Genomic DNA, 23,495 nt, shown 5'->3' with positions numbered 1-23,495 from the left:
GGGATATTGCAAAACACATTTTCCCATACTAGGTCACGTGGGTTTCTCCCACATGCCGTTAAACCAGATCCGGAAAAAATTGAAGCTATTCGTGATTTTTCACGGCCGAAAAATTTTAAAAAAGTTTGAAGATTTTTAGATTTTGTAAATTTTTATACTAAATTCACTAAATAGGCCCAAGAAATAGTTTCTCTACTTAAATTATTAAAAATCGGAAGTAAATGGAAATTGAATTTGTCAAAAGAAGAAGCATTTAATCGTGTTAAAAATCTTTTTTGCGAATTTACAATTCTTAGTTATCCTGATCTATCGAAACCATTTTATTTAAAAACGGAAATCACACAATAGCTTTCGCAAGTCGTACTTTAAAAAGGAGCTGAACTTACATATTTCACAACAGAGAAAGAGCTACTTGCACGCATAGAAAAAATTTGCTGCCTCATCAAATTACGTTAGCTAATATAGGGACAGCGAACAAATTTGCTGTGGGGTCAAAAAAGGTTTGCTGTGACAGTAAATTTTTAAAAATTAAGACTGATATTGTTTATCATAGCAAACTTTTTCGTTGTTATAGCAAAAAATTTATCTGTACACGGAAAGAAAAGGAATGGTTGGGCCAACCATAGGTATTGATAAATACGTCCCATCAATATTATATGATTACCACAACCATATCTTTAGTTGATTCAACCATAGTATGGTTGGCCTAACCAAAGGTTAGGTTGTCACATCAAAATGACTAAAAATTGCAAATTTGATGTGTCAACCTGACCTTTGGTTGCGCCAACCATACTATGGTTGTATCAACTAAAGATATGGTTGTGGTAACCATATAATATTGATGGGACGTATTTAACAATACCTATGGTTGGCCCAACCATTCCTTTTTCTCCGTGTAGTTACTAATTTTGATAGATCCGATAGCAAACATCAGTTAGTATCTGTAAGCAATTCCTTTTTTCCGTGTGTATGGAGTTTATTGAAATTTCGATCATACATTTTAGGTTGTTATATATAATTATAAGAACCGATCATAAGGCGTTATTTTTCGTTAAAAATTGTAAAAATTATTGAGCGGTAAAATTACGAGATGGATATTAGCTATTCAAGATTTCAATTTCGATATTGAATAAATTAAAGACAAAAAAAATATTTCATAGCGTATACTTTGAGTAGAGGACCAGTTTATGAAGAAACAGACATAGGACTAGATTCTCATTTAAAAAAATTATTTTTATATAATTTAAACGACTTTCATCTCAATTTGCGAAATAAATTTAAAAATATAATAGAACAAAATCATGATTCTATTTAAAAAGAATTTAAGGTGCTAAACAAGGTAAAACTAAGCGTTATATAATCGATAAAAATGTACTTTATTTTGTCGTAGGAGATAATACATTGTGCAGAGTAATCAAAATCAAAATTTCTAAATCGACTTTTTCTCTGTATACGATCCTTTTCTAACTTGAAAATATTAACGAAGCTGAAGTATGCAACGTTTATGATAAATGATTTTTAAAGAAATAATTTTTTCAAATGAAAAATTCTATAATTTTTTGCTTAAAAAATATTTCTTTATAATTTGTCGATTAATGAAAAATACAAGAAATATTTTTTAGGCGAAAAATTATAGAATTTTTCATTTTAAAAAATTATTTCTTTAAAAATCGTTTATCATAAACGTTGCGTACTTCAGCTTCGTAAATATTAATTACATTTACCAGTTATTTGTCTAGTATAAACTTTGAATTAATTAATTAAAACTAACTTACATTTCTAGAATATAAAACGAGGGGAGTTACAAATATTAATTTTGTTCTTATTTAAAATATGATTTTATAGTTTATTTTTCAATTTCCTATAAAAGAGAGAGAGAGGGAGAGAGGAAAAGTGAGCATATAATTTATTATGCGAAATCTCCGGATTTATCTTAAGAGTATTTTTAAATAGGTCAGCCTTAAATTCTTTCGTCAAAATGAATGTCTGATGGAATAGTGCAAGATAATTTAATTATTTATCATAATGTCGGTTTTTATCTGCTTTTAAGAAAAATGCTTAGCTTTTCATTTTCAACCAAGTTTCGTTGAATTCGTTTCAGAACTATATTGAAAAAAAAAATTTTTTTTTTTTATTTTTTCAAACCAACCGCATATTATATCATCATAAAATTTTTCAATCGACTTCTTTGCTCATATATGCGCAAAAAAGAAAGAATTTTCTTTTTTATGAGAAAAGGTAATTTAAGTAATAAATCAATTACTATTGTTGTGGTAATCATTCTTGGTTGAATGCCAAAAATATCTGGTCGTATAATTATAAAAATTAGAATTCTGTCGCTTTTGTGGGAAATTGGAATAATGTAAAATTATTTTTAAATGAAAGTAAATCAAACATAGTGAACGAGTATTTTTTTTTGAATGTATCTCTGACGTTGAATGGGAGGGGGGGGGGGTATATTTTCTAACTAGGCGAGTCGTGAACACAATCATGGAATATCTTTTGCAGAATCCAATATCGGTGAAATGCGATCTACCATCCCACATGTCCAACGATACCATTGTAATAACTTCTGATTTATATTCTCAAAGCCACGTCGCTTCTGATACGCCAGCAATTCAGATGCCGTTCTGACTGATTTTTCGTCGACAAAACCTCTTTCTTCTATATATAATAAATATATTGTATATTTCATATATATATATCTCAATACTGCACGTATTTGAATAGAAGAGTTTTTTAAAATTCAAACAATTGTGCATTGTTTTGAAAATTTTTTAAATTTCGTATTTTATTATTTTCGTATTGTTTGAATTTAAATTTATTGTGAAAATTTGGTAGCGATTTTAGAATATTTTAATGCAACTTGTGACGTACGAATATTCTTTAAAAATTCTCATTTGTTCGAATTTTTCTGAATTTAGTGATATTCTGATAGTAGCTAATGGATTTTAAGGGTCTATTTACAATAGAAATTTTGTAAACTATATACTAAATCATACAAGCCGTAGGTACATAAACTTCAAAGATTCTTAAAATTAAAAAATTTCTCTTGTTCAGATTGAAATTTAATATTTCAGTAATTTTTTAATAAAAAGGTCTAATATAGTTTTAATTAAGTCAAAAAGAAAGTATATTAAATTTGTTAATATTTCAATAGTGGTGCAAAGTATAGACTCTTTCTTCTCACAAAGAGGAGAAATATCATTTTTTACTTACAACTCAAGATTAAAATCTACAAATTAGAGTAGCTTATTTATTATTCATCACGCAAGCATTTTCATTCAAGCATCTTTCGGTAAATAGTATTAAAAATTAAATCCTTATATACTGACGGATGTATTTTCAATTTATTATATTATTATTTATTTCATACTCTGTATAAATATTAGTTCCAATTACAATCCACCAATAATAAAATATACGAATTATATTATAGCTAATGCAATTCTGGCGTTTTTTTTTTATCTTTCTCAGAAGAAATTCTTTTTTTGCTTTTTAAATCTAATAACAAAATTCTATGACATTTTTATTGAAAATAATCATTGAGAATAAAAGCAAAAAAAAATAGATATATATATATATAAGATCTTGTTGGGGGTGTAAGTAAATCAAATTGGAAATGTATTTCTCCTTGTTGAGAATGATATAGAGCTAGCTAGCTTGAATTCCTTTTCCTCGCGGAAATTGACTTCAAGGCATTCATAATGAATTCATTCTGCCTTTGCTTTCTTTCATTTCTTCCTCTTTCTCTCTCTCTCCTATCTCCAGGGTATTGTTTATTCTCGTTAAGCTTCTCAGTTTTTTGTAGTCTTTACTCTAGACGGAATATCGCATCGATCCTCTATATAAAAGGTAAAACCCTTGGATTACTTATAAATGAAAGCATTCCATCTGCGACTTATTTCCTCATGGTATTCATTTCTTCGTTATACAACAATATTTCTTTTACCTTCATTGTTTTATGTATTTATAGTCGGTAAATTTTCTACCTCTGTGTTACACATACTTTTTTTTTGTTATTTCAATCTTTTAGGAACACATTTTTTGGTTGTTCATAAAAAAAAAAAAAATTATTGAGAAGCATGAATAAGTTCTAAAAATGAGTTAGAATTTTCATTTAACAAAATTTCATTATAGATATCATTTTCGTTGAGCCACATTTTATTTGTTCGAATTATTATTTTGTAGAATTTTCATTAAACCGATTTTCTATGTTAAAGAATTTTTATATAACTGAAAATTCACATGACAGTATTTTTATTGCTTCGAATTTACATTTGTTAGAATTTTTATTTGCTCGAAATTTCATTTAACATGAATTTTATTAGATAGGATTCTATTGCGCACAATTCTCTTTTAGATAAATTTTTATTTGTTCGAATTATAATTACATTACCATAAATAAAATCCTTTTCAAAGACGAAAAAATACAAATTTATGGGGAAAAAAACGCATAATTATAACGGAATGACCCCAAAAAAATTCAAAAAAACGGTTATAACTTCTAAAGAAATTAGCGGATCCTTATGAAACTTGGTAATTATGTTCTTTGCGATAAATGACATAATTTTATTGCAAATTTATACAAATTCAGAAAAAAACGTATAATTATTATGGAATGACCCAAAAAAAAATCCAAAAAACAGTTATAGCTTCCAAACGAATTATCGAATCGTCATGAAACTTCATAATTATGTTCTTTGCAATGAATTACATCTTGTAAAGGCGAAAAAATAAAAATTTAGGGAAAAAAGTGCATAATTGTTACGAAATGACCCCAAAAAAATTCAAAAAAACCGTTATAACTTCTAAAAAAATTAGCGGATCCTTATGAAACTTGGTAATTATGTTCTGTGCGATAAATGACATAATTTTATTGCAAATTTATACAAACTCAGAAAAAAACGTATAATTATTATGGAATGACCCAAAAAAAAATCCAAAAAACAGTTATAGCTTCCAAACGAATTATCGAATCGTCATGAAACTTCATAATTATGTTCTTTACAATGAATTACATCTTGTAAAGGCGAAAAAATAAAAATTTAGGGAAAAAAGTGCATAATTGTTACGGAATGACCCCAAAAAAATTCAAAAAAACCGTTATAACTTCTAAAGAAATTAGCGGATCCTTATGAAACTTGGTAATTATGTTCTTTGCGATAAATGACATAATTTTATTGCAAATTTATACAAATTCAGAAAAAAAACGTATAATTATTATGGAATGACCCAAAAAAAAATCCAAAAAACAGTTATAGCTTCCAAACGAATTATCGAATCGTCATGAAACTTCATAATTATGTTCTTTGCAATGAATTACATCTTGTAAAGGCGAAAAAATAAAAATTTAGGGAAAAAAGTGCATAATTGTTACGAAATGACCCCAAAAAAATTCAAAAAAACCGTTATAACTTCTAAAAAAATTAGCGGATCCTTATGAAACTTGGTAATTATGTTCTGTGCGATAAATGACATAATTTTATTGCAAATTTATACAAACTCAGAAAAAAACGTATAATTATTATGGAATGACCCAAAAAAAAATCCAAAAAACAGTTATAGCTTCCAAACGAATTATCGAATCGTCATGAAACTTCATAATTATGTTCTTTACAATGAATTACATCTTGTAAAGGCGAAAAAATAAAAATTTAGGGAAAAAAGTGCATAATTGTTACGGAATGACCCCAAAAAAATTCAAAAAAACCGTTATAACTTCTAAAGAAATTAGCGGATCCTTATGAAACTTGGTAATTATGTTCTTTGCGATAAATGACATAATTTTATTGCAAATTTATACAAATTCAGAAAAAAAACGTATAATTATTATGGAATGACCCAAAAAAAAATCCAAAAAACAGTTATAGCTTCCAAACGAATTATCGAATCGTCATGAAACTTCATAATTATGTTCTTTACAATGAATTACATCTTGTAAAGGCGAAAAAATAAAAATTTAGGGAAAAAAGTACATAATTGTTATGGAATGACCCCAAAAAAATTCAAAAAAACGGTTATAACTTCTAAAGAAATTAGCGGATCCTTATGAAACTTGGTATTTATGATCTTTTCAATGAATTGCATCCTTTAAAGGCGAAAAAATAAAAATTTAGAGAAAAAACGCATAATTATTATGGAATGTCCCCAAAGAAATCGAAAAAAACAAATTCTCATTTTTTCGACTTATTATTTGACACAATTTTAATGTAACTGATTTTTTATACTACAGAATTTATACTTAACCAAAAAATCATTTAACAGAATTTCTAATTGATAAAATTTTAAATTGTCCGAAAATTGCAAAGGGCCGAATAAACAATTGACAGAAAGATTTTAGCGCGATTTTTAAAAGTAACCAATCTCAATTTTTTTTTTGATAATTTTTTATTTTAAAAATCGCGCCAAAATCTTTACGTCAATTGTTTGTTCGGCCATTTGAAATTATCAACCAAAAGTTTTGAACGTTCAAATGAACAAAAATTTTTTTGTAACTTCTTTAAATATGAATTTTATTACAAAATATTGTTTTAAATATCTAAAAAGAAATTATTAATTTAATATTAGTTTAATTTACTGTTTTATTTTACATTGACATTGTAATTTTTAATAATTTAAAGATTGAAAAAAAAAATTTTGTTCATTTGAACGTTCAAAACTTTTGGCTCATTTGAAATTTCTGACAAATAAAAATTTTATTAATTAGAAATTCTGTTAAATGATTTTTTGGTTGAGTATAACCTCTGTAGTATGAAAAATCACTTATATGGAAATTCTATCAAATAATAATTCGAAAAAATAAGAATTTGTTTTTTTCGATTTCTTTGGGGACATTCCATAATAATTACACAGCCACACAAAAAAAAAAGTTCTGATCTGGGGGTCTGACTATATATTTTCTATGTCTTTTGGGTCGCTGAATCCGAATCCGAGGCCCATTCAACCCCATCACATCAGGTTTTTGAAAAAACCAAAATGGCGGACACTTTTTTGGAAAATTTATCGGATTCGCTTGAAACTCGCTACTCGGGGGTTTTTGGGGTCGCTGATTACGAATTTAAAGTCAGTTTTCAAAAATTCAAAATGGCGGATCCAATATGGCGGACATTTTTTTGAAAAATTTGCCGGATTTGCTTGAAACTCGCTACTCGGGGGTTTTTGGGGTCTCTGATTACGAATTTGAAGTCAGTTTTCAAAAATTCAAAATGGCGGATCCAATATGGCGGATATTTGTTTGAAAAATGCTGGATTTGCTTGAAACTTGCTACTCGGGGGTTTTTGGGGGCGCTGATTACGAATTTGAAGTCAGTTTAAATTTATCATATCAGGATTCGGACATAATCTAAAAAAACCTACAATTTGTGCTATTAAACGCGCGTAATATCTTTAGTTTCAATGTTTATGTTATCACGTCTATTTTACTATATAATGTACCGTCGGCATTTGCGTTACCCAATGTACACCACGTGGAGGTGCCCTGGACGCAGGCACACGCAAGATACAAAGTAAATACGGGTGAATTAAAACACTCAAGTTTTTGATTTCTCAAAAGAACATCTTTATTGGTTTCGCCATTTTAAATTTTGTAAATTGGACTTCAAATTCGTAATCAGCGACTTCAAAAACCCTCATGTAACGAGTTTCAAGCGAATCTAATAAAGTTGACAAAAAATCCTGCCATAATGGATCCGCCATTTTGAATTTTTGAAAACTGACTTCAAATTCGTAATCAGTGACCCCAAAAACCCCCGAGTAGCGAGTTTCAAGCAAATCCGGCAAATTTTTCAAAAAAATGTCCGCCATATTGGATCCGCCATTTTGAATTTTTGAAAACTGACTTCAAATTCGTAATCAGCGACCCCAAAAACCCCCGAGTAGCGAGTTTCAAGCGAATCCGATAAATTTTCCAAAAAAGTGTCCGCCATTTTGGTTTTTTGAGGTTTTTTCAAAAACCTGATGTGATGGGGTTGAATGGGCCTCGGATTCGGATTCAGCGACCCAAAAGACATAGAAAATATATAGTCAGACCCCCAGATCAGAACTTTTTTTTTTTTTGTGTGGCTGTGTTATGCGTTTTTTCCTTAAATTTTTATTTTTTCGCCTTTAAAGGATGCAATTCATTGCAAAAATCATTAATACCAAGTTTCATAAGGATCCGTTAATTTCTTTAGAAGTTATAACCGTTTTTTTTGAATTTTTTTGGGGTCATTCAGTAATAATTATGCGTTTTTTCTCTAATTTTTTATTTTTTTTCGCCTTTAAAGGATATAATTCATTGCAAAGAAAATAATTACCAAGTTTCATAAGGATCCGTTAATTTCTTTAGAAGTTATAATTATTTTTTTGAATTTTTTTGAGGTCATTCCGTAATAATTATGCGCTTTTTTCCCTAAATTTGTATTTTTTCACCTTTAATGAATGTCATTTATTGTAATGTAATTTATGATATAAATTTTCGTTTATATAAAAATTCTGTAATAAAAAAATCGGTTTAATGGACATTCTGTGAAATAAGTAATTCGAACAAATTAAAATTCGAGTAAATAAAAATTTTGCAGAATAATAATTCGAACGAATAAAATTCGACTCAACGAAAAGTTTATCGAATAAAATTCTATTAAATCAAAATTCTAACAATTGATAACTCTCCATCTCTTTTCGAGAGTTTATGTCGAAAATTAAAATTTTTTTTAAAATTTTTGTCCACTTTGGTCCTATTTGTAGGTGGAAGGATATAATCATTTTTCTGCTGATTTTTCATTAAATATAATTTTTTTTTTCATTCAAGTGATAAATAAGCTTTTGTAAAGTACTCTTGAAGCTAATTCAACTCCTTGGAGACTTCATTAGAGACACAAGATATAGTTAAGGTTGTAAGGTAACTTGGAGTTAGTCGTTTGTGAATCATCGTCTTTCCGTTCTGACTGGAAACAACTTAAGGACGTGCGGTTGGTGTGTGTGTATGTGAGTGCATGTCTAGGAACCTAGACCTAGACTTTTGCACTAATTTCATGAAGTTTCCACCGCAAGTTTCCTTAAGCGAAGTTTTGCCATAAGTACAAGACGAGAAATCGTTGCCATAATGAGAAATTTCCACTTTTGCTTCCGCATTTGGATCTCCTTCTTTTTTTTTTCCTACTTCCCTTCATATGCTATTAACTTTTTTTTTCCCCATTGCACTTGAAATTTCAATTAAGATCTTAAGATTTTCTATTTATATTCCTAACCCTTTAATATTCCTATTAACTATACAAATAAGTAAATAATTAAAATTCTAATTAAAATTTTTTTTTGTCTATTTGCAAGAAAAATCAAGTCCAATTTAAAACTATTTAAGGTCACTAGAATATAGATGAAAATTTTCTATTAAATTTATTTTTGGAAACAATTTTTCCCTTTTTTAAATATTCACCTCGCATTTTTTTTCGAAATGAGACAATTTCTCTGATTAAAAAGATTCATTATTTTTTTATTACATAGAATTTTTTTTTAATATAAAGAATATTGTTCCTGAAAATGCACGGAATATTGGACGAATTTTTGGGGAGAAAGCTTTTTTTTCCGTGTAATAATATATCTATATAGTTATATATATACATATATGTACGTGTATGTGTGTGTATATAATAATGAAAGTATAAGATAGTGTCAGTAACAAAATTGTCGACTTTCGTCTGCTTTCCTCGCGTTTCCTTTACACGTGGGAAAACCGGGAGTGTTCACCGGTAGAATACAGTCAGGAAACTGGAACCGGGAAAACTTCACCGAGAAGGATTATTCTCGAGGGACGCGAACCAGAGAGGCGTAATTAGCTCCTGGGTTAATTAGTTGTACCATGCAGTGACGACACCGGCTCTAATTCGTCCTTTGCAATTTTCCTTTGCGTGCAATGAAATTTACTCCTTCTAAAGGATATCTCAACTCAAAAATGTGACGTTAATTTTCAAAATTCCCCTTCAACCCCCAACTTCACTTCCCTTGAGAAAATTGTTTGGCAAAACCGCAAGAATCGTGGAAAGAAATAATTGTTTTTTTTACAGAACCGAATTTTCGTATCGTAGAATTTTTAATTAACCGATTATATTTCACCGAATTTCAAACTTAACTGAATTTTTATTTCACTGAATTTCTAATTAACTGAATTTTTATTTCACCAAATTTCTATTTAACATAAATTTTACAAAAAAAGAATTTTTTATTCAACCGAATTTCCATTTGAACCAATATTTATTAAGCAGAATTCTTATTTATTAACAGAATGTAGTTTATTGAATTAATTTTAAACAAATAAAAAAACAACTATTAATAAATAAAAAATAATTTAATGTCATAACAAAGCATTTTATATATTTTCCAAATGCGTATATATATACAATATAAATTCCTATTGTGATTCCAAGGCAATTGCCGACGAGATATTATTATTAATTAATCCTCTTCGTCGAGCCTACCCGGTTTGCATAAATGACATTTCCGTCGAGATATATAGTAACACCCATTTCTAATCGTATCAGGTTCGCTGAACTCCCTCGCTTAATTAAATCTAGGTACGTGCGGTGTGACAATTTTACAAGATTGCCAGTTCCTACCATTTAATGTCTTACATTTTCCAGAAATTTACAGAGGGAAAAATCATTTCTTTTCAAGTCTAATTAATTTATTACTTCTAATATTCTATAATTGAAAAAGTTTTTATTTTTTCAATATTTTCACTTTTTTTTATTTAAAAATTCTATTTTCTCTATATTTAATATTATCAGCAATAATAAGCTCTTTTTGGAGAAAATTTATTTAATAATATAAGAGATCTAATTTTATTTGTTACATAATTTTGAGTCACAACACAAATGGGGCGCATGAAATAGTTTTAAAATTATTAGAATTTTATTAAATATAATTTTCATTGAGCCGAATTTTATTTATTCGAATTACTATTTTGCAGCATTTCCATTAAACCGAGTTTCTATATTACAGAATTTTTATATAATCGAAAATTCACATTATTAATTACATTACAATAAATAAAATCTTTTAAAGGCAAAAAAATACAAATTTAGAGAAAAAGGGTATAATTATTACGGAATGATTCCAAAAAAATCCAAAAAACAGTTATAACTTCCTGACAAATTATCGTACCATCATAAAACTTGGTATTTATGTTCTTTGCAGTAAATTACATCCTTCGAAGGCGAAAAAATCGAAAAAAAATTTTTATTTCATTTGTTCGGATTATTATTTGATAGAATTTCCATATAACCGATTTTTCATACTTCAGAATTTATACTTAACCGAAAAATCATTTAACAGAATTTCTAACTAATACAATTTTCATTTGACCAAAAATTTGCAAATGGCCGAACAAATGATCGACAGAAAAAATTTCGGCGCGATTTTTAAAATAAAAAATTATCCATAAAATTGTGATTGAGTACTTTTTAAAATCGCGCCAAAATTTTTCTGTCGATTGTTTGTTCGGCCATTTGCAATTTTCAGACAAATGAAAATTTTATCAATTAGAAATTCTGTTAAATGATTTTTTGGTTAAGTAAAAATTTTGTAGTATAAAAAATCAGTTACATTAAAATTGTATCAAATAATAAGTCGAAAAAAAAGAGAATTTGTTTTTTTCGATTTCTTTGGGGACATTCCATAATAATTATGCGTTTTTTCCCAAAAGTAATATAATTACCAAGTTTCATAAGGATCCGCTAATTTTTTTAGAAGTTATAACGGTTTTTAAAAATTTTTTTGGGGTCCTTCCGTAACAATTATTCGCTCTTTTTCCTGAATTTGTATTTTTTCGCTTTTAAAGGATGTAATTCATTGCAAAGAACATAAATACGAGGTTTCATGATGATCCGTTAATTTGGCTGGAAGTTATAACTGTTTTTTGGATTTTTTTGGGGTCATTCCGTAATAATTATGCGCTTTTTTCCTAAATTTTTATTTTTTCTCCTTTATAGGATGTAATTCATTGTAAAGAACATAATTATGAAGTTTCATGACAATTCGATAATTTGTTTGGAAGCTATAACTGTTTTTTGGATTTTTTTTTGGGTAATTCCATAATAATTATACATTTTTTTTCTGAATTTGTATAAATTTGCAATAAAATTATGTCATTTATCGCAAAGAACATAATTACCAAGTTTTATAAGGATCCGCTAATTTTTTTTAGAAGTTATAGCGGTTTTTTTGAATTTTTTTGGGGTCATTCCATAACAATTACACAGCCCCACAAAAAAAAAAAAGTGTCATGTACTTTTGACCGGAATACCCTAACCCTATGTATTTTGACGCGCTGAACACGAATCCGAAGTCCGTTTTGCTCCATCACGTCAGGATTTTTTTCTAACCTCAAAAAACATGTCGGATTTTGAGAAGTAGGCGATTTTTTTAAAAATTGATGTATTAACTTCAAACTTGGTATCTGGGGGTTTTTTGTGTCGCTGATTACGAATCTGAAGTTAGATTTTCAAAATTCAAAATGGCGGATCCAATATGGCGGACGAATTTTGAAAAAATTTTAAGATTTACTTCAAACTTGGTATCTGGGGGTTTTTTGGATCGCTGATTACGAATATGATGTCAGATTTGAAAAATTCAAAATGGCATATCCAACATGGACTTCTATCGGACATATTAGATACGCCATTATCTGTATCTGGGGGTTTTTTGGGTCGCTGATTACGAATATTTTGCGGAAAAACAAAACATACGTGTCAAATTGTTTTTAAAAAACTACAAAACTGCCAAGTTTCAGAAAAATCGTCGTATGGCACTTCCCTAGTGTTACTTGTCAGCAACTTAGAAAACCTGTAGATACCAAATTTCATAATAATCTGACAATTTTTTAAAAACAATTCCTTAATATTGAATCAGACATGTCGAATTTCGGAAATCTGACATCAGATTCGTAATCAGCGACCCAAAAAACCCCTAGATACCAAGTTTGAAGTAAATCTTAAAATTTTTTCAAAATTCGTCCGCCATATTGGATCCGCCATTTTGGATTTTGAAAATCTAACTTCAGATTCGTAATCAGCGACACAAAAAACCCCCAGATACCAAGTTTGAAGTTAATACATCAATTTTTAAAAAAATCGCCTACTTCACAAAATCCGACATGTTTTTTGAGGTTAGAAAAAAATCCTGACGTGATGGAGCAAAACGGACTTCGGATTCGTGTTCAGCGCGTCAAAATACATAGGGTTAGGGTATTCCGGTCAAAAGTACATGACACTTTTTTTTTTTTGTGGGGCTGTGTTATCCGCTTTTTTCCTAAATTTGAATTTTATTGCTTTTAAAGGATGTAATTCATTGCAAAGAAAATAAATACCAAGTTTGATGATGATCCGGTAATTTGTCTGAAACTGATAACTGTTTTTTGGATTTTTTTGGTGTCATTCCGTATTAATTATGCGCTTTTTTCCCTAAATTCGTATATTTTTGCCTTTCAAGAATTTCATTCATTGTAATGTAATTTATGATGTGAATTTTCGGTTATATATAAAATCGGTTTAATAGAAATTTTATTATTAAATTGATTTGAAGAAATAAAATTTGTTTATAAACCTTATAAATTTTCAGCATAGTGGATTTAATTATTTAAAAAATAATAAATAATTTATATTCATCCATAGTAAGATTTTATAATTTTTGATGAAATTTCATTGTTTATTGTGTAAAAGTTTGAAATTCGTGATTTAAAAATAAACTTTTGTGCAACTTTAAGTTGAAAAGTAGGAAGTGAGCAAGAAAAGGAAATTCAAAGTTTTCCTTCTCTTGATTTTCAGCAAAACCTATATATATATCTGTAGAATGAACAACAAGCGCGACGTTTCTCTGGTTTTTGAGTTTAAACATGTACTATATATAGTATATAAAAAAAATCTTTATAAAATCTTTCACTTAAATTCCAAACTTGTTTACGATTTTGACATTATTTGTTCGTTGAAAATTTTCGCGACATTTTTATTTAATATTATTCGTAAATAACTGTAATATTTAAAACAAAATATAATTCTTTACATACCGCGCAAAAAAATAAAATATTTTTTGTTTGTCAATAAATATTTTATTATTTTTTTTAAATTTTCCCTATGTGAACTATTTTTTTTCTATAATATATACAAAATCTACTTTATTTCCTCCTATTTTAAAATCATATTGACCTATGAAGCTTATTTCCGCGTATATGGAAAGAAATGTTAAAAATTCAATACCCCGTTAAAATATCGAAAATTGAGAGCGAAATGTAATTTAATATATGAGGCAAAATTTATCAAATGATCCAGTTTAAAAAATAATTTCTCAGTTCTCGATGCAATTTGTATAAAATTTAATACTATGGTTAAGAATTTCACCTGTAAATTATTATTAATTTTTATCAAAAACTCTAGAGGGGCAGAACATCAAAATTTATAATTAGAGAGCTTTTATTATTTTGAACAGTTGTTTTATTGAAAAATCGTAACTATTAGGTATAGAAAAAGGTAAAAAAAAATGTTATATATATTTTTTCGAAAGCTTTTCTCTTTCAAATGGTGCAAAATCTTGTTTAAAATTTTTTTTAATTTAACTCTCTTTTTTGAAAATCAAAAATATTTTTGGATTTTTTTTTTTTAAAAGGACCCTTTTTTCAACTCATAAAAGTAAGTTCAGAATTATGCCAACTTTATTTGTTTGTCCTTTTTAAAAAAGAAATCCAAAAAAATTTTTGATTTTTAAAAAAGTATTAAATTTTGAACATATTTTGAAAAAAATTTTGTACCATTCGAAAGATCAGAAATAAAACTGTTCAAAAATATATAAAATTAAATTTTTTTTTTTTATAATAGTTAGGATTTTTTAAAAAATCCACTATTAACTTTTTTGCCATTGGATCACTTGAAAAACTGTGCCCCATATTTAGTGAATGTTACATAGCGAATTTAATGGAACATATATAATATGGTATTTAAATAATCCAATAATTTGAATTTTCAATTTTGAAGTAAAATCAATAAAAAATTTAAAAATTTGATAAAACACTCTAAATATAATAAAAAAAAAAGGATTCAAAAATAATGGTGAATATGCAATTTTTGTTCTGTTTTCACCAGAACATTGCGAAGGAGTAAAATTCTTTTTAGAGGATAAATATAATAATAATCAAATAGCGGAATATAAAATTGTTCATCGAAAGGAGATATTGAATTTTTTTCGTTATATATATATATAAAAGAAGTTACTTTCAAACAAAAAGTAAACATCTTTTTCAGTCCTCTCCCCTTTTCTCCCCCCTCTCTCTTTCTGTCTCGAGAGAATGCAAAACTTTTCACAAAGGAAATTCGCAGAAACTTTTGCACAACGACCTCGAGATGAAAGAAGGAACTTTTTGCTTTGTTATATATTATTTATATATCGTCCCAGTAAACCGGAAAAGCACTGAGAAATATAGATTTTCGAAAGAGAGACTTGATCGAATTTTCACAAGCGGGCGTATACAAAACTTTCATTTTGTATTATAAAATGTATAATTAAATATAAAGTGTCGATTGTTCTCTTCTAATTAACCGCCGGAAGGTGAATATGTTGAAATTTATTATATGAGATAATTTATTACATTATTATTGATGTACTTAATCATTGTCAGAGAAATGTTTTGTTATAGAACCAAATATATTCATTTTTTTGTATTAAAACAAATTTTTTTTTTGGTTATTTCAAACAAAATTTGTTTGATTCAAATAATTATTTATTTAATCTATAAATAAAAGTTTGGTCAACAAATTGAAAAATTTATTACACGGAAAAAAATCTTCACCTGAAACAAAGATCAGTTTAACTGGAACAGCGATATGTTTCGCACTAAAACAGCGAAAGTTTTTGCTAATCTAGAGAAACATATCGCTGTTTATTTTTTTTTTGAAATAACCGAAAAATTGTCTTAATACAAACAAAATGGTATATGTATTTCGTTCAAACTAAACTTTTCTCTGAGTGTAGGTGTAATTTTTACTATCAAATTAGTTAACATTTTTACTAATTCAGATTTAGAAAATATTGTTTTGCAAACTTAAAATTATTATTATTATTATTATTGTTAGAAATTTGGGAAAAATAAATTTATATTTGACAAATATATATATATATAAAATTGAAGTGACCGATTTCGTGTCTATATATAAAGTTCGATTGTTCGTGAATATTGATGGCTAAATATTATTGAACTGGATTCAAGTCTAGATAGCATTTCATTACTTCCCACAAAGCTGGTTTAAATAGCTAAGAGTGAGAGAGAGAGAGAGAGCTTCAATAATTGCAAACTCTGGCTTTGCGGTAGAGAGAATTCAGAACGTTTATCGTCTGTTATATCAACGGGAAATAGAAACAGTCCCCAATGGTTAAAGACCAGTATAATATTATTATCTAAATACTGACACTGTTTAGTAATGTGGCCAATTTATATAAATATTCAAAATTCACGAACTTCAGAAAAAAAAGAAATGTCGACACTCTTTCTAGAATGCTAGTTCAAAGTTTCAATTCAATTTGCCAAATTATTATTATTATTATTATTAATTTTTTATTATTATTAAGATTATTTAACCGAATTTTTATTTTTGAAACATTCCATTTAACTTTTATTCAACAAAATTTATATTTAAACTAATTTTTATTGAGAAATTGATCTAATATTGAGGTTATGTTAGTCGATTTTAATCTCAAACTTAGCGGCCCTCTTGAATTGGAGATTGACCTAATATTGAGGTTATGTTAGCCGATTTTAACCTCAAACCCAGCGGCCTCTTGATTTGGAGATTGACCTATTTTTGAGGTTATGTTAGTCGCTAAGCCTACGAAGCTAAAGTACGCAACGTTTATGATAAACGATTTTTAAAGAAATAATTTTTTAAAACTGAAAAATTCTATAATTTTTTGCGTAAAAAATATTTTTTTATTATTTATTGATAAATGAAAACTACAATAAATATTTTTTCAGTAAAAAATTATAGAAATTTTCAGTTTAAAAAAATTATTTCTTTAAAAATCGTTTATCATAAACGTTGTTTACTTCAGCTTCGTCTAGATCTGAGGATTAAACATAACCTCTAAATTAAGTCAAAGTTCAAAGTTGACTCAGAGGTCAAAATACTACAACAAATTAAAATTTTAAGTTCTTATATCAAAAAGTTAAAATTAGTAAAAATAACTTTAAAATTATGTCAAAACTAAGAGCTAAAACACCAGCATAACTTCAAAAATTCAAGATTTAGGGGGGTTGTCGAGTACAAAACGCCATAAATATATCGAATGTTGAATTTGCCTCAAAGTTAAATCTATTAATTTTAGAATACTACTGCTTCTCTTGAAGGTTTACTCGTGCCCCGAATACATTCACAGAATAATATAGGCTTGTTCCTATTTCCTTAGGGCCAAATTCCAATGCTGCAAATCTTCCCGAATAGTCTTGCGCTTTTCTTTGTTAACTTCAGCTCAAGAATTTCGAATATTTCATCCGTAAATTCTTCATTTTTAAAATTTTACCATCTCTCTTATACAACTCGAACGAAAAAAAAATCGTGTATAAACGTATTTCCGCGCTTTTCTCATTTATTTATTCAATTCATTTTCCTTTTTTCATTTCTTTTTTTTATTTCATTTTCATTTAATTGATTTTATATTTGTTGCACAGTTTTAATATATTTTTTGACGCAGTATTGATATTTATTATTCATATTAACTTTGAGTAATTATTCTCATTTATAATAATTAATTTTTAATTTAATTTATATAAACACGAAAAAAAACACAAAAATATCTCTGCATTATGAGATAAATATTTCTCTCGTTAATTATTTTTATCTTTTTCCATTTTATTATATTTAGAAATATAATATAATATAGAATATATATATAGAATATATAATATATAATATAGAAATGCAATTATGTATATTTTTATAAATTTTATATTTTCCAATTCATGCTGCTGTATTTTTGTAAATCAAATGTTAGTTATAATAAGGAAAAGATGGTGGCAAAAGAAGATTTTATGTTTAATTTATAAATAAGCAAAATTTAATTTAAAATTTGACCTCTTTTTGTTACAAAATTTCTCTTTACTCAATTTTTTATTAAAATAATTTTAATTTAACTGAATATTAATTTAGCAGAAATCTCAGTCAACAAAATTTTAAGTGATTCAATATTTTTTAAATGCCAGAATTTCCTAATCACCGAAACTTCATTTGCCCGAATTTTTATTTGACAGTTGAAAACGAAACTATAAATGACCGAATAAATATAACCTACAAAAGAGATTTTACCGCACTTTTTAAAATTCGACCAATCAGAAATTATTGAGAAAATTGTGATTGGTTAATTCTAAAATTTGCGCCAAAATATTTTTGTAGGCTACGTTTGTTTGGATAATTTGCAATTTTGGACAAATAAAAATTCAGTTTTTTAAGAATTCTATTAAATAAAAATTCGATCAAATGTAGATTCAATGAATTGGAAATTCTGTCATTTAAAAACTTCGAATCACCTAAAATTCCGTTAAATGAAATTCTGTCAAATGTTCATTGGATAGAATTTTTGTTAAGCAGAATTTTATTTGTTCGAATTATTATTTGATAGAATTTCCGTACTTATAACCGATTTTTTATACTACAGTATTTGTATACTTAACCAAAAAATCATTTAACAGAATTTCTAATTGATAAAATTTTCAATTGTCCGAAAATTGCAAATGGCCGAACAAACAAGCGATTTTAAAAATCGCGCCGAAATCGATTGTATTTTCGGCCACTTCCAATGTAAGATAAATGAAAATTCTGTTAAAATCTGTTAAATGATTTTTCGGTTAAGTAGGTACACATTTTGTAGTATAAAAAATCGATTATATGGAAATTCTATCAAATAATTATTCGAACAAAAAAAAAATGTTACTCAATAAAAATTATATCTAATGAAAATTCTAACAATTGATTTTTAGAATTTATTCATGCATCCTTAAATTTGAAAATACCTTGTATATGTGTATGCATTTGCTATAAATGTAAGAGGAAAGGAAAACTTGTATCAGGAAACTAATTTTAAGTAATGTTTAAATCACGTTAGCACCTATATATATATATATAGCAAGGGGTGAGCAAATTTACTCGCTTTGGAACATTTAACGAGGGTGAGACACACGTATTTTCACTTAGGCGAATACACAATGACATATATATGTATATATATATAGAGAGAGATTCTCTGTGTGAAAATCGCGTGTACATCTCAAATAGAGAAACGAGATGAAAGCAATGTCTCTTTGTATTTAATTATTAACGACATTCTTCGCGTTTCAACCCGACTGCGCCATTTTCCTTCATCGACAAGGAGTTGTGTTATATATATATATCTAATATTCTCACAATTATTTATATTCCATAAAGAAGATATACAATAATAAGTAGTCTTGAAAATAATTTCTAAAAATAGAAAAATTCGAAAATTCTCTTTAAAAATTGTTTTATTGGTTGAAACAGTTTAATTTTTGTTTTATTTATTTCGTTTATACACAGGTTTATGAACACATAACCTATACTTATACTATACTATATTCTATACTGTATGCGTTAATTTTTTAAAGGATTGCAAATACTAAAATCATTAAAATTATACAAAAATTTTTAGGTTATATTCGTTTCTTGGTTAAGGCTTTGAACCTAGCGGCAATCCTGGGGACTTGTGGCAACATTCACAGTCAAAATTCACATAAATTTTGAGGTTATGTTCGTTTATTTGTTATAGGGGATGATTTCTCGCCAAAATTTGAGGTTATGTTCGTTTCTTGGTTAAGGGAATTTAAGGTTATGTTCGTCGGACATAGTCTCTTGAATCCAGGGGCAATCTTGGGAATTTGCGGCTATGTTCACAGTCAATATTCACATAAATTTTGAGGTTATGTTATATGAGACTATTAATTGTTAATAGATCACTTTAATATACATATTAGAGTTTCTCAATTAAAAATTATTTTTTCTCCTTACTATTTTTTGCGAAAAAGAAAAATTTCCTTAAACCAAAGATTATTATTATTAAATTTCTTCTCTGTCAATTAAAGAAGTTAAATAAAAAATAAGACATTATTTTTAGAATTTAAAGAATTTTTTTAAAAATAATATTCAAATTGAATAAAATTTTTAATTTAATGATAAAATTTGTTAACATACATGTAACTTTATATTAATTTTAATTAAAGCACAATTTTAGGCAATTAAATTATAATCAATTCAATTATTTTGACTTGTCACGTGAATAAAAACGATATATAACATTTATCTTTTGAAATTAAATTTAATTAAAATCATTTCATTTCAAATTTAATTAGATTCTATTTAATAATTCCAATAAATATCAAATTAATTATATTTATTAATTTTTATGAAAAAAAGTAAAATACATAATAAGAAAAAATAATAATAAAAATAATAATATAAAAATGAAAATACACGGAAAAAAATAGTTCGTGAAACTTTCGTAAACTAGTGTTGTTCACTTTTGGACGGGCCCAAAGTTTGGAAATCTTTCATTAACTTTTTTTTAAGATTCCACAAACTTTTTTTTGTACGCGTGCGCAGACATTGATTGTCATGAAGAGAGTGATGAACGTTTGTGAAATCTTGCGGAAAAAGTTAATGAAAGAAAGAAATTTTCAATCAAAGTAAAATTGTTATATAAACATAACCTATAATTCATTTGCTTTTTTGATCTCTTTTTTAAAATCAGGACACATATGGTTTTATTTAATTTAAAGTTGCAATTTTTTTGTTTATTTTCGTTACTTTTTTTTAAAAATATTTTTGTTTTCTTTTTTTTCCGGGAAATGTTATATTGACCTATTGAGTGTATATAAATTTGGAACATATCTGGCAGTGGTTTTCCAACGAATTTAAAAAGTTTTCGTTAACTCTGTTCCGCAAGGCAGTGTAGCTGCTAAGTTAACCATTGAGAAAGTTGGCGAGTTCTTCATAAGTTGAAAAGTTTGACGGTGACGGGAAACCAATAGTCTGAGACCAAGAAGGGTTTTCCCCTCTTGAACCCACGATAAACTATATATATATATAAGCGAAAAGCTCTCCTTCAGCCCCTCTCCCATCCAACAGAGTTGAACCAATAGCCGTCAGCGTCGGTGACAAATGTTTCTTCGTTCCTTGTTTGGCAAGATGAAGATAGCCTGAAAGTGCTCCATAGTGCTGGAATTCACTCCTCATCTCTCAAATGCCATGATTTATTTCCATTTAAAGATTCACAAATGTCATGAACTTTCTGCAAAATTCCAAGTGAATGCACTCGACTTGAAACTTTTTAATACTTTCTATGCGCGACTAATTTCACGTCACTCGCGAGAAAGCCGAAAAATTAATAGATTATACATTACTGTGTTGAAATAGAAGAAAAATTGAATATTATTGCCGCATGAGATAATAATACAGGCATATTAAAAAAAAAAAATTTATGTTCTCAGCTCGAGGTCAAACCATGACTGTAGTTTATGTTTTTGCCTTGGGGTCGCTAAAACCGAAATCTGAAGTCAGTTTAACCCCATCATATGTCAGGTATTTGACATAACTTAAAAAAAAGCCTCAAAATTTGTCTTAAAAATTTTAAAATCATGAAAAATTCGAACTTACAAGTCTTATCATGAGTGTCTTATGTTTTTGGTGTCGTTGAAATCGAATCTGAAGTCAGTTTAACCCCATTATGTCAGGTATTTGACATAACCTAAAAAAAAGCCTCAAAATTTGCCTTAAAAATGTTTAATGATAGAACGTCCAACAGCCTTCCGGCAGGATGAAAAAGACTCACGTAAGTCCCTCCGAAATCGCTTTATAAAATTAACATGGATTCAGATAATCCAAAAGTAAAATATATCGTTGGAAAGGTAAAAACACAAGCTTTTAGCGCATGTAAACATAATGTTTGTAAATTAAAATCCCTAGGCTAGGGAATTCAAAGAAAAAGGACGTTTTTATAGGGTTTTTTTGACGAATCCAAAAAAATATTTAAACTTTTAATTTAAATTTTTTTTAAAATAAACTATCGCACTTTATTCTTTGAAGACTTCAGAAGAAAATGAGAGTAGTTAGACTGAAAAATATTGGTTTTTGTAGATTTTACAGTGAATTTACGAAAAACTGTTTTTTTTGGCTTGTTGCAAACATGCAAAGTTTGAAGGCTTCGAAACATGGTTTAATATTATTTTTTTTAAAGTCTAACGCATGAATTTTTTCGTTTTTACGTCTACTTTAATAAGAAAAGGTGAAAAAAAAAAAATTTTGAGTTCCCTTTTTACCACCCTCATATATATAGGGCCATCCAAAAAAGCCTTCCGGCAGGACGGGCGCTTGGACGTTCTATCATTAAATCATGAAAAATTCGAACCTACAAGTCTTATCATGAGTACCTTATGTTTTTGGTGTCGTTGACATCGAATCTGAAGTCTATTAAACCCCATCACGTCAGGCTTTTGAAACAAACTCAAAAAGTCCCAAAATTTTGAAATCTAGAAAAATTCTGATATATAAGTAGTACCATGTCTAATTTATGTTTTTGGGGTCGCTGAAGCTAAATCTGAAGTTTATTTAACCGCATCACGTCAGGCTTTTGACATAACTTTGAAAAAGTCCCAAAATTTCATTTTTTAAAATGTTTTTTTCAAGGTTATGTCAAAAGCCTGATGTGATGGGGTTTAATAGACTTCAGATTTGACATCAACGACCCCAAAAACATAAAGTAGATATATGTTAATATTTATCTATCAGAATTTTTCTAGATGCCAAAATTTTTGGGTCAAAATTTTTGAGTTTCTTTAAAAAGCCTGACGTGATGGGGTTAAATAGACTTCAGATTCGGCTTCAGCGAGACCAAAAACATAATTTATATAGTCATAGTTTGACCTTGAGCTCAGAAAATACATTTTTTTGGTGTGCTTATGTAATAAGTGAAAAAATATTTACAATTTAGATTGATTTAGATTTTTTTGAAAATGAACACAAAAGATAGATCGAAAGAGTCTATTTCTACCCCCCAGGGAGTCTGAAAAGGACAATTTATATGCCTTTGATGTTGAAATCCACATTCGTTTATGATCAACAATTAGAAAACAAATTATGTTTTAAAATATCTATCTATATTATAAAAAGATTTTGCCGCTGTCTCCAGTATGGGTCATTCCATGTCAAGTGTACCAACCTATGTTTTTGATAAGGTAAATGTTAGGTTGGTTACTTTTGACATGGAATTACATATATATATACGTATATTAGTATTTTAGTTCTAATTTTATCCTCAAACCCACAGGCAAATTTACGTAGAACGACCCATATTAGTATTAAAACGAACATAACCTCAAAATTCAAGGTCCGAGATTTCTAGGATTCAAGGACATGGATCAAACATAACCTTAAAATTCAAGGGCATAGGGTTCCAGGATTCATGGTCAGAGATCAAAC

General features: G+C 27.8%; 2 protein-coding genes across 2 annotated transcripts in view; both read right to left on the bottom strand.

Annotated features, from left to right (window-relative positions):
• Positions 1-23,495, bottom strand: part of LOC127290321 (E3 ubiquitin-protein ligase MYLIP) — a 210,653-nt gene that overhangs the window by 12,495 nt on the left and 174,663 nt on the right. The gene's annotated exons all lie outside the window — the stretch shown is intronic.
• The window catches only part of LOC127290329 (histone H2A-like), a 365,622-nt gene that overhangs the window by 213,423 nt on the left and 128,704 nt on the right, over positions 1-23,495 (bottom strand). The gene's annotated exons all lie outside the window — the stretch shown is intronic.

This window comes from Leptopilina boulardi, unplaced genomic scaffold (assembly GCF_019393585.1).
Source record: "Leptopilina boulardi isolate dan_hultmark-lab unplaced genomic scaffold, ZJU_Lbou_2.1 LbouV2_59, whole genome shotgun sequence".
Lineage (NCBI taxonomy): Eukaryota > Metazoa > Arthropoda > Insecta > Hymenoptera > Figitidae > Leptopilina > Leptopilina boulardi.
The sequence above is the reverse complement of the archived record's forward strand: the minus strand, read 5'-3'. Positions and strand labels throughout refer to the sequence as shown.